Below are 12,563 nucleotides of genomic sequence, written 5' to 3' on the forward strand. Positions count from 1 at the left end.
TAAGCTTGGATTGTGCAACCAGCCTTGGCTTTGGCACATGGCCACACAACAGCCTGGAATGGATGCCCTGTCTCCCCCCACGCAACTCCCAGATCATAATTATTTCATCCTCTGGCATTTGGGGGAGAACAGGGAAGAGGGAGGGTCTCCTGGCCAGCATCTCTGTCACAGATCAAGCCGTACTCCATCTTTTCTGCTTTATCGAGGTGAAAGCCCTGTGCCCACTTCCCCAGGGGAGCAGTTGGTTATGTCACAAACAAGTTTGATCAGGAGAACGCTTGCCGTTGCACAGGAAAACAACATTCAAGGAATGTTCATACTTCCCATCGTAGGGAAAAAAATGGGAAAGACATGCCATGCTAGAGCTTCAAATCATCTAGGTTTAAGCTTGAGGTGAATTTTCCACATTCTGATCACACTGATGTGGCCTGGATGGGTCCAGGGACTAAGCAGAAGTTGGGAATCCTGATTCCAAAGTTGCTGGGTGATCTTAAACCACCTAGTGTGATCTCAAAGGGAGCCAGGGACTCCTGATGCCCTGCCTCTCAAAACAGAGTTCCTGGGCTCTGCTTCTCCCATCCCACAGTGCTGGTCCTCCAGGAGGCCATGGCCCAGAGAAACCCCAGGCTCCAGGCTTCCTCTGATGGTTCCCATCCCATATGGAATGCCATGTCCTGTTAGCCACATTTTAATTTAATTTAATTTAATTTAATTTAATTTAATTTAATTTAATTTAATTTAATTTTTGGCAGCACCCTTGGCATGGGGAAGTTGTGGGGCCAGAGACTGAACCTGCAGCACAGCAATGACCAGAGCCATAGCAGTGACAATGCTGGATCTTTGACTTGCTGAGCCACCAGGGACCTCCTGCATCAGCCGCATTTTACATTATTGCCAGTCCTCCCTCTCCCTCCTCTTCCGGGGGTGGGGGAGGGGTGGAATCGGTAAGAAACCCAGATGGATGCTTCTTTTGACCCTGAGTCATCTCTCAAGCATCTGCGCCAAGCCAGCCGGCAGTTGTCTGCTGCTCCATGTCCAGCGTCCAGTGGGGCCATGTCTAAAGGTCCTGGCACATCCTGACAGCCTTTCTTCCCCTGCAGTTGTCTGGCTACAGAACTAGGGGCCCAGACCCAGAGAGGCCCCACGGCCATGGCCAGTGGCCCAGGAGTGGCTTGGTGTGGATTTGCTTCACCCCATCTTCCCACCCCAGGAACTGGCACAATATTCTTCTTCTCTGACAACGGCCAAAGGGGTGACATTTGGGCATCTCCAGATTAGAGGAGCCCTGAATGATTCATTCTTTCTTTCTTTCTTTCTTTCTTTCTTTCTTTCTTTCTTTCTTTCTTTCTTTCTTTCTTTCTTTCTTTCTTTCTTTCTTTCTTCTTCTTTCTTTCTTTCTTTCTTTCTTTCTTTCTTTCTTTCTTTCCTTTTCTTTTTTTTTTATAGGCAAGAAATAGATTTATGAAGATAGGATGCTTGTGAGAGATGCAGGCAGGCCAGCAAAGTGGCTCTGCCGGAGGAGCCCCATATGATTTTCTGAGTTCAATTCCAACTTAAGTAACAAGCCATGGACGTGATTCTTAAAACTAGAACAGAAGAGGGACTTTTCCTTGTGCTGCTAGTAGAAATGTGGGCTGGCCCCTTTCTCATTTCCCTCTTTGAAGGTGAATATGGCGCATCTTGCCCTTTTCTACGCAGGTACCAAAGGGAGCAGTGGCAGTGGAAGAGGAACCTGGTTCGCGTGGGCCCGCCTCCATCCTCCCCCACTCCCAGCACCCCTAAAGGGGTAGTGCAGGCCTTGGCATGCTCATGTGACCCTTGGGCCACAGAGATGGAAGATCAAGACAATCTGACCAGCCACGTTTGTGCAGTTAGGGGCTTCTTCTTCTTCCTCTTTTTTTTTTTTTTTTGGCTGCCCCTCGGCATGTGGAGTTCCTAGTCTGTGAATCAGATCCAAGCTGCCGTTGCAACTTACACGGCAGCTGTGGCAACACCAGATCCTTTAACCCACTGTGCCAGGCCGGGGATCGAACCTGTGTCCTGGCGCTGCAAAAATGCTGCCGATCCCACAGCACCACATTGGGAACTCCTAGGGGCCCTCTTCTTTATGGTTGGTCTGATCCCTTTACAAGCAGAAAGTTTCTTTGGCTGTAGCAGAAGAGGAAGTCAGAGAGAAGTGAGGGAGATTCCATACGAGGGGATTCAGCGTGAGGATCCAGATGACAGCAGTGATGTTTTGAGAGGGCCTGTGAAATGCTGCTGGGGAATGAGGGAGACTGGAACCCTACCAACCACCCAAAGGGACTGGGGACACAATGCTTGAGTGTGGGACGCTGGGCAGAAGACCCAGTTGAATCATGACAGAACTTGGATCTTTAGGACCTGTGAGATAATAACTGGAGGCTATTTAATTTAATTTATTTATTTATTTATTTATTTATTTATTTATTTATTTATTTTTGTCTTTTGTCCTTTTAGGGCCACACCCGTGGCATATGGAGGTTCCCAGGCTAGGGGTCTAGTCGGAACTGCAGCTGCCAGTCTACACCACAGCCACAGCAAAGCCAGATCCGAGCTGTGCCTTGTGATCTACACCACAGTTCACGGCAACACCTGATCCTTAAGCCACTGAACGAGGCCAGGGATTGAACCTGCAACCTCATGGGTCCTGGTTGGATTCGTTTCCACTGCACCATGATGGGAGCTCCTATTTTATTTATTTATTTATTTTGTATTTTTAGGGCTGCACCCACGGCATATGGAGGTTCCCAGGCTAGGGGTCCAATCAGAGCTGTAGCTGCCAGCCTGCGCCACAGCCACAGAAATGCCAGACCTGAGCTGTGTCTGTGACCCACACCACAGCTCGTGGCAACACTGGATCCTTAACCCACTGAATGAGACCAGGGATCGAACCTGCGTCCTCATGGATACTAGTCAGATTCATTTCTGCTGAACCGTGACAAGAACTCCTGGAGACTGCTTTAGGAGCCGCCAAGTTTGTTACGCAGAAATAGCAAACAAAAACATCACCTGACCTGAAGGGGCCACGTACCCTTTCTAAGCCTCCTCATGGCCTCATCCAGAAAATAAGGACAGAAAATCCATAGGGTGGCTGCGAAGAGGGGACTTTGGGGTTTGTAGACAGAACCCTAGATGTGGGGCCAGAGGGCTAAAATGTGTTAGTTGTGTCACTTTGAGCAAGTTACGTAAACTCACCTAGTCTCAGTTTCCTCACCTCTAAAATGGAGCCAAGAGCAGCTATTTCTTTCATAACTTGAGTAGTAAGGAGCTGGGCACATGCCACCCAGCCAGAGACTACATTTCCCAGAACCCCTTGCAAGTGGGTGCGGTCACCTGACCAAGGCCTCACCAGTGAAAGTGAGGGAGGCCTGTGGGGCTGCTCCTAGGGTGGACTTGAAAACTTGACACCTGCCTTCCAGCTCCTGCCTCCACCTTAGACTGGAATACTGAGATGCCAGCCACACAGCTGCAACGAGCAGACAAGGAATATGACCTCCAGGATGGTGGAGAGAGAAGATGGAAAGAACCTAGGTCCCTGAATGAGGGGGGTGCTGAGTCACACCCTCACCTGGCATGTGAGAGAGAAATAAGCATCCCTTTCCTTGAAGCCACTGGCTACTGGGGCCCTCTTTTGACAGCCTGGTCTCTGCCTTAACCAACTCGAGCAACTAATACAGGGCAAACAGGTCCAAGTGTGGCCGTGAAGAATTGGGGATGCCTTGTAAGCATTCACTAGCCCAGAGCTCCCTTTTCACCCTGGATTTTGTTTTGTAAACTTAAAACCCAACAGAGTCTTAGGGGGCTCCTGGGCACAAAAGCCTTTCTGGGCCCCCCATTTCTTACTTTTAGGAAGTGGGCTTTATTCGGCCTCCACGGCCTTCCCTGAATTCCAAGGGGCAGGTTCAGACACTTGCTGATGGGGAAGGGAGGGGATGCAGACACAAGGGAGGAACAGTGAGGAAACAATAGTACAGCCTTGGAGCAGGATCCTGGTTCTCCCTCAAGGGATACACATAATGATACGTAGGCATCTTATACACCTAAGAGAAGAGGTGTATTTCTTAGGCTCCTTTTAGAAAAGAATAGCTTAACGATGAAGAGTTGAAAATTGAATAGCTTGGAGCCCTTCCTGGTGCTTCTCCCCAAATACAATCACCTTTATGAGCTGAAGCTTAGGCACCCTGAACACTAACCCTGCCTGTGGGTAAAAGAGTTGAAGCTCATGACATTTTTTCAGGAACTTTTCTCATTTGTTCTAATCTCTGATCAATATGCCCTTTCACAAGTACAGTTATTCTAGGAAAAGTCAAGATGCCGTAACCCAGATGCCCACCACCAGGATCATGCCGAGATGTCCGGACGCCAGCTTCGATGATGACGATTCCCAGAGAGAAATAAGAGTGCATGTTTGCCCCAATCCTGATTCTTATCTGAAACCCAGTTTTTCTCCTTTTAGATGATAAAATTCCCTGCAATTCTTCCCCGAAGGAGAGCACAGTCTTTAAGGCATTAGACTGCAGTGGCCTCCTTGTCTTGGCAAAGCAATAAAAGCTTTTTTTTTCTCCTTCGCTCAAACCTGTCTCCATATCTGTATTCAGCACCGGTGGACAGAGGCCGAGTTTCTGCAACAAAGTGGACTATTATCCAAACTCAAGTGATTTGCTAATGCTTATAAATATTATTTGGTTCAAGGATCCAGCGCTGTCACTGATGGGGCACGGGTTGGATCCCTGGCCTGGGAAGTTCCACATGCCAGGAGCACGGCCAAAAACAAGAGAGGTTTAAACCTTCGTGTTTACTTTAAGAACACTCATGAAAGTGCCCAGGCCGTTAAGGGTGTGCATATTCAAAACGCCACCAAGTATCTCAAGGATGTCACTTTACACAAGCAATGTGTACCGTTCTGTCATTACAATGCTGGAGTTGGTAGGTGTGGCCAGGCCAAACAGTGGGGTTGGTGGCCCAACAATTAGGCTGCATTTTTAGTGTTTGGTTTGGTTGGTTGGTTGGCTGGCCTCTGCCACAGCTACAGCAACGTGGGATCTGAGCCGCATACCCTGGATCTGAGCCGGCCGCATCTGCGACTCACACCACAGCTCAAGGCAATGCTGGATCCTTAACCCACTGAGCAAGGCCAGGGATTGAACCCGAGTCTTCATGAATACCAGTTACTGCTGAGCCACAAAGGGAACTCGTAGTGCACAGTTTTTATTGCAAACATGTGGAGTAAGGCTGAATTTAAGGACTTAGATATGATTTCTCTGGTCAGCAAGCAACCCAGGTCAAAAAGGCCCCAAGATGCGGTGCAGGACTGACAGAGCTCATGGCCGGATCAACCCTAACAAGAGGTCTCCCTGCCACACTGAGATGATTCTCACTGAAAAAAGGGAGAGTGTTCTTACACCAGAGGAAGGCTGCACAGAAGAAACAGACCCCAGAAGAAACTGAACACACAAACATTTTCAGCCAAGGAATAAATTCAGCAAAAAATAAACGCAGATATGAGTTTCCATTGTGGCTTAGTGGGTTAAGAACCCGACACAGTGTCCATGAGGATGAGGGTTCAATCCCTGACCTTGCTCAGTGGGTTAAGGATCTAGCATTGCTGCAAGCTACCGAATATGTCGCAGATGCAGCTCGGACCGGGCGTTGTTGTGGCTATGGTGTAGGCCAGCAGCTGCAGCTCTGATATGACCCCTCGCCTGGGAATTTCCATGTGCCGCAAGGGGCGGCCATTTAAAAAAAGGAAAAAAAAATGCAGATAAAAGTTTAAAAAAAAAAGAAAGAAAGAATAAAGGCTAGCTTTGAGGCTACTGCATCATCTAGGTGAGGGATGATGGAGGCAGAGGTCATGGCTGTGCTCTAGGTGTAGAGATGACAGCATTGACAGAGGCGTCAGCTATGCGTGTGAGCAAAGGAGGAATCCAGGAAGAGTCTAGACTTCCAAGACGGAAGGACAGAGTTGCTTTTCCCTGGAGGGAGCTGGTTGGTGGAGGAGGCAACAGCAGGAGCTTAGTTCTGGACGCCTTAGATTCCTATTGGACAAGCGCGTAGGGGGCGGAGCTTGGGGGAGGTTCTGCCTGGAGATGGAAATTTGGAGGCAATCAGCCCAAAGATGATGGTTTAGCTCTGAGACCTGAGAGCTCCCAGGGGCCAAGGGTGGAGAGAGACTTCTGAGAGGCAGTGCCGGCCCCTGCTGTGACTAGGGATCAGGCAGAAGATTCAGGGTAAACAGTCTTTTTGTGTGTGTGTGTGTGTCTTTTCCAGGGCCGCATCTGTAGCATATGGAAGTTCTCAGGCTAGGGTTCTAATCGGAGCTGTAGCCGCCGGCCTACACCACAGCCACAGCAAAGCGGGATTCAAACCGCCTCTGCGACCTACATCACAGCTCAGGGCAAGCCAGATCCTTAAGCCACTGAGCGAGGCCAGGGATCGAACCCGCAACCTCATGGTTCCTAGTCGGATTCGTTAACCACTGAGCCACAACGGGAACTCCCTAAACAGTCTTTAAGCAGTTTAAATTTTTTTTTTTCTTTTTTGGCTGCCCCATGGCATATGGAGTTCTCAAGACAGGGATCAGATCCAAGCCTCAGTTATGACCTACCCTGCAGCTGTGGCAACGCCAGATCCTTAACCCACTGGGCTGGGCTGGAGATCGAACCTTTGTCCCAGCTCTCAAGAGACGCCACCCATTCCTTTGCACCACAGTGGGGACTCTGAGCAGTGATTTCTTTTATTGTGGCAAAATATATGTCTTAAAGATGACCACTGTAACTGTGTTTAAGTATAAAATTCAGGGGCTTTGATGGCCTTTACAAGCTTATGTAACCATCACCACTCTTTCCAAAATTTATCATCACCCCAAACAGAAAATTTGGACCTCTCCGTCGCTACCTCTCCATTCCCTCTTCTCCCCAGCCCTGGCCACAGCTTTGTCTCTACGAATTTTCCTTTTCTGGACATTTCACGTTGAGAGACTCAGACAATAGGTGGTCTTATATACATGGCTTCTTTCACTTACCGTATCTTCCAGGTCTACCCATGTTGTAGCAGGTGGCACTTCGTGTCCTTTTATGGCCAGATGATGGTCCACTGGGTGGATATTTTGCTGATCCACTCATCTGCTGATGAACACCTGTGTGGTTTCCGCCTTTTGGCTACAGCGAATAACGCTGCTGGAATAAGCAGTGACTTTTTTTTTCGTGGCTATTGTGACTAGTGCTGCTATGAACATTGGGGTGCATATATCTTTTTTAATGTTTAATTTTATTGAAGTGTAGTTGATTTACAATGTTCTGTTCATTTCTGCTAGGCAGCAATGTAATTCAGATATATATATATTCTTTTTCCATATGGTTTATCACAGGATACCAAATGTAGCTCCCTGTATTCAGTAGGTGGTATTCCAGGAGCTATACAATAAGACCTTGTTGGTGGCAGTGACTCTTAATATGGGTTTAGGGAAGAGATAAAATGTATGAGCATCTCTCCTTCCCAGAAGCCCTTCAGAATCTTCCAGAGGATAAAATATTTCTTTTTTTTTTTTAACTGACAGTGGTGTGTAGCAGCTTGATGTGGGATCTCAGTTCCCAGACCCAGGGATTGAACCTGGGCCCCAGTGGTGAAAGTGCCAAATCCTGGAGTTCCCATCATGGCTCAGCAGTAACAAACCCGACTTGTATCCATGAGATTGCGGTTCAATCCCTGGCCTCCCTCAGTGGGTTAAGGATCTAGCATTTCTGTGAGCTGTGGTGTAGGCTGCAGCCATGCCTTGGATCCTGAGTTGCTGTGAGTGTGTGTGTAGACTTGGCAGCTACAGCTCTGATTCAACCCTTAACCTGGAAACCTTCATATGCTGTGGGTGTGGCCTTAAAAAGACCCACACACAAAAAACCCTAACCACTAGACCACCACCAGGAAACTCCCAGATTTCTTTTGCTCTATAAAAAAGATTGAGAAGTTGGCTTTAAAGGAAGTGGAAATAAAAGAAAACTTTCAGGAGTTCCCTAGTGGCTCAGTGGTTAAGGATTGGGTGTCTCCACTGCTGTGGCTCTGGTTACTTCTGTGGTATGGGACTTATTATGCATGCTGTGGGCACAACCAAAAGAAAAAAGAAAAAAAAGAAAGAGGAGTTCCTGTTGTGGCCCAGCAGTAACAAAACTGACTAGTATCCAGGAGGATATGGGTTTGATCCCTGGCCTCGCTCAGTGGGTTAAGGATCCAGCGTTGCCGTGAGCTGTGGTGTAGGTTGCAGATGGGGCTCGGACCCTGCATGGCTGTGGGTGTGGTGTAGGCCAGCAGCTGCAGCTCCGATTAGACCCCTAGCCTGGGAACCTCCATATACCATGGGTGTGGCCCTAGGAAGAAAAAAGAAAAACAGAACAGAAACAATAGAAATCACAAATATTTTCATATCATCTTGCAGCTTTCTCAAAATACCGCCCATGCTTATCACGACTTTTAAATGATGGTCCTTATTAGACCAGCTGCTGATGGATCTTATTTAATGCACTAAAAATGGTCATGGACCACTCTAACAAATTTGGCTTTATCAAGTATTTGATAATTATATTGCACTATAATTATTCCGTTTTACAAAATATTATTCCACGTTTTTTTTTTTTTGTCTTTCTCTTTGGGTCTATAGGCATTGGGAAATGGGAAGAGGAGTCCATGGTGAAGCCAAGGTTAAAAGTCCGCTCTGACGGCTTGCCTTGCTTCCTCTGTCCCTGGGCCAGCCGGGATCCAGGTTCACACCCAGGCTGCTAGTGCCACCTCTTGCCACCAGGAGGCGCTGCTTCCCTCATGTCAGGAGCCGTTTCAGGGCTTTCTCCTCCTAACCAGGGCTGGCCTCAGAATCTCCTGGCAGCGTCTTCTCCTATTCTCATTCTCTCTTCCCCCAAGCCCCTCTGCCTCCCCCTCTCCATGTCCGCTCTCTCTTAAATTTTTTTGTTGTTGTTGTTATGGAAAATTTCAAAAGGTACGACAGTGTAGGAACTTCCACGGAGCCATCAGCCAACTTCGGCATTCACAGCCTCACCACCAATCTTGTTTCCCCGACATCCTTCCTGGGGAAGTTTCTAAGATGCCCGGGCCCTGCCCAAGATGGGGGAATCAGCGTCTTAGGGCTCACAACGCTTCCAGGCCCGGGGGAAGAAGCGAAGCAACAAACCTGGTCCACCCTCCAGGACGCCCCCCTGTGACTGGGGCGGGTCTTGGAGCCCCAGCCTCTGACTTGTCCCTCCCCCTCCGACGTCTTTCCTGGCTCTGCCCTGAATCCTCCAGCTCACACTCATTGCTCTTGCTCAGGCCCCACGGGACTCGGGCACAGCTGGGCCCCGTCCTCTGTACGGTCACTCTTCCTGTGTCATTCTGAAAGCCAGAATTAAGTAACCACGTCTCACACCCTTGAGCAACGTCCCGCGGCCACATTCTGCTGGCTGCTGCTTCTTTCGCTGCCTCTTCCTGTGGAAGGAGAACAGATGGACCCCGGAGTCCATCATTTCCTGGTTGGAAAGATATTGTTAAGCTATTAAAACCTGATTTGGGAAGTTTGTGTCTTGGCGCAGTGGAAGCGACTCCAACTCAGGTTCATGAGGATGCAGCTTGGATCCCTGGCCTTGCTCAATGGGTCAGCAATCTAGCATTGCTGTGGCTGTGGTGTAGGCCGGCAGCTGCCATTCTGATTCAGCTCCCAGCCTGTGACCTGCCACCGGTACACTTGGTTTTGAAGTGTCTAGAAAAACCCCAGGGCTGGGCTGGGCTGTGTCCCACACTGGGATCCATAGGTTGAACTCCTAAACCCCACGACCTCAGAATGTGACTGAGTTTGGAAATAGGGTCTTTAGAGAGTTAATTAAGTCATAATGAGGTCCTAGGGTGGGTTGTAACCCAATGACTGGTGTCGTTATAAAAGATGGGTGGGAGTTCCTTGGTGGCCTGGCAATTAGAGGACCTGGCATCGACACTGCTGTGGTGCAGTTCCATCCCTGACCTGGGAACGTCTGCATGTCATGGGAGTGGCTAAAAACATAGAAATAAAATAAAATTAAAAAGGGTCATGCGGACACAGATGGGTGCAGAGGGGAGACCATGCGAGGACAAAGGAAGAGGACAGCCATCCACGAGCCAAGGAGCGAGGGCTCAGAGGAGACAGCCCTGCTGTCACCTTGATCTCGGACTTCCAGCCTCCAGAAGGGTGAGAGGACAAATTTTTGTTGTTCAAGCCCCCTGGTCTTCGGCCCTTTGTCAGGGCAGCCCTCGCAGACTGATACCATACCCGGTGGATCCTGTTCACAAAAGCAACAAAATTCCTCACTTAATTCTGATGAACTTGAGACAGCCCCGAGCACAAGGCTCCCATTCTCTACTTGGGCTCAGAGGGAGGGAAGAGTCTGGTCTCACCCAGACCCACTCGCCCCGACCCCCGGGGTGAGTCAAGCTTCATCTTTGGCTGTAGGGCCTGCTGTGCATGAGGCCCTCTTGGGAGTGGGCACTGGGTTAGGATTTCGACGTGGGATGTGGAGTCCTTGTGACCTGCAGCCTGTGGAAGCTCTCGGGCTGAGCGCAGGGTCCTGTGTGACTTTACAGGCTACTTGCCCAGGAAGCTGGCTCTGCGGTGGGGGAGTAGCAAAAGGAGGAGAGAGAAGGCCAGTGTCCAGGGAACGGCGATGTCACTGGAGCCACTGGCTTATCACAAGGCCCTCGATTCAGCGCCTGCCCCCTTGGATCTGAGCATCATGGAAGCTTTCAGTCTATGACCTGGGGGAGGCACCTCTCTGCCACTCCTCTAGTGTTCAGTTTCATTCCTGCCCCTCTCCAGGTTCCATGTTTTAGGAGTGACTTCAGGTAGAAAGACAGATTGTCCCACCATGGCAGAGTGGGTTAAGAATTCGACGGCTGGGAGTTCCTGTCATGGCTGAGTAGGATCCATGAGGACATGGATTTGATCCCTGGCCTCCCCCAGTGGGTTAAGGAGCTGGTGTTGCCATGAGCTGTGGTGTAGGTCAGATGCGGCTCAGATCCCGCATTGCTATGGCTGTGGTGTAGGCTGGTGGCTGCAGCTCTGATTCGACTCCCAGCCTGGACACTTCCATATGCTGTGGGTGCGGCCCTGAAATTAAAAAAAAAAAAGAGTAGTTCCTGTCATGGTGCAGTGGTTAACGAATCCGACTAGGAACCATGAGGTTGCGGGTTCGGTCCCTGCCCTTGCTCAGTGGGTTAATGATCCGGCGTTGCCGTGAGCTGTGGTGTAGGTTGCAGACGCGGCTCGGATCCCGCGCTGCTGTGGCTCTGGGGTAGGCCGGTGGCTACAGCTCCGATTCAACCCCTAGCCTGGGAACCTCCATATGCCGCGGGAGCGGCCCAAGAAATAGCAACAACAACAACAACAACAACAACAATAACAACAACAAAAAGACAAAAAAAAAAAGAAAGAAAGAATTTGACTGCAGTGGCTTGGGTCCCTGGGGAGTTTCGGGTTTGAGCCCCAGCCCAGGGGGGGTGGGTTAGAGGATCCAGCATTGCTGCAGGTGCAGTATAGGTCGCAGCTTTGGCTAGGACTCAGTCCCCAAACTGGGAAATTCCATATGCTGTGGGTGTGGCCATAAAAGTCAAAAAAAAAAAAAAAAGACAATCCTCAAATTTAGCTATTTGGAGTCAGGATAATCTGATTTCCATGTGATACGGAAATTAGACTAAGGTCTGATGTTTTTGTCCCCCCCACCCCGCAGAATATGGAAGTTCCCAGGCCAGGGATCCCATCTGAGCCACAGCTGTGGCAACACCATATCCTTAACCCCTCTGTTCCAGGCCAGGGATCGAACCTGCCTCCCAGCGCTCCAGGGAGGCTGCTGATCCTGTTGCACCACAGCAGGAACTCCCGGCCTGATGTCTTGCTGTGGAGGATGCTTCAAGGATCCTGGGATTGTGGAGGTGGTACCAGCCTCAACAGTCACTGCAGAATTACTTCAGAGCGTCTCTTTGCTGAACACCACAAGGGCCTTCACGTTTGTCAGTTTACTGGGCATTTGAGGTTCCAACAGAGAAGGATGGAGAGGTTTGTCCAAAGTGGTCCCAGGTCATGTCCAGTGAGAGATGCCCCCCCATGTCAGCGTGTGGCTTAGAGTTGTTGAGTTTCCCACAAGAGATGGGACTCCAGTGAATATGCACGTCTGATGGAAAAGAAGGCAGCTCCTAAGATGATGGAAGGAACAGGACAGGACGAGGAAGCTTGGGGGACCCAGGTGGCCAGAGTAACAGGATCCCCCTTTGAAGGTGTGCCGTGGGGGCAGGGAACTGCAAGCATGTCTCATCTACAACGTGGCGAGCTCATGACGACTCACCCTGGCCTCAGGGGGCGGGGTTCCGGGTCCTGGACTGCATCCAGTGGGGTGAGCATTTTTCCCAAAGTCCAGGCAGATGCTGCCAGGAGAGGATGCTGCCAGGAGAGGATGCTGGGCAGCAAAACCCCCCAAACGCTAGTCCTTGGGGCATCCCGGCAGCACCCTGCCAAGGGTAGGGCATGGACCAGGTGCTGAATT

This window comes from Phacochoerus africanus, chromosome 8 (assembly GCF_016906955.1).
Source record: "Phacochoerus africanus isolate WHEZ1 chromosome 8, ROS_Pafr_v1, whole genome shotgun sequence".
In the NCBI taxonomy this organism is placed as follows: Eukaryota; Metazoa; Chordata; class Mammalia; order Artiodactyla; family Suidae; genus Phacochoerus; species Phacochoerus africanus.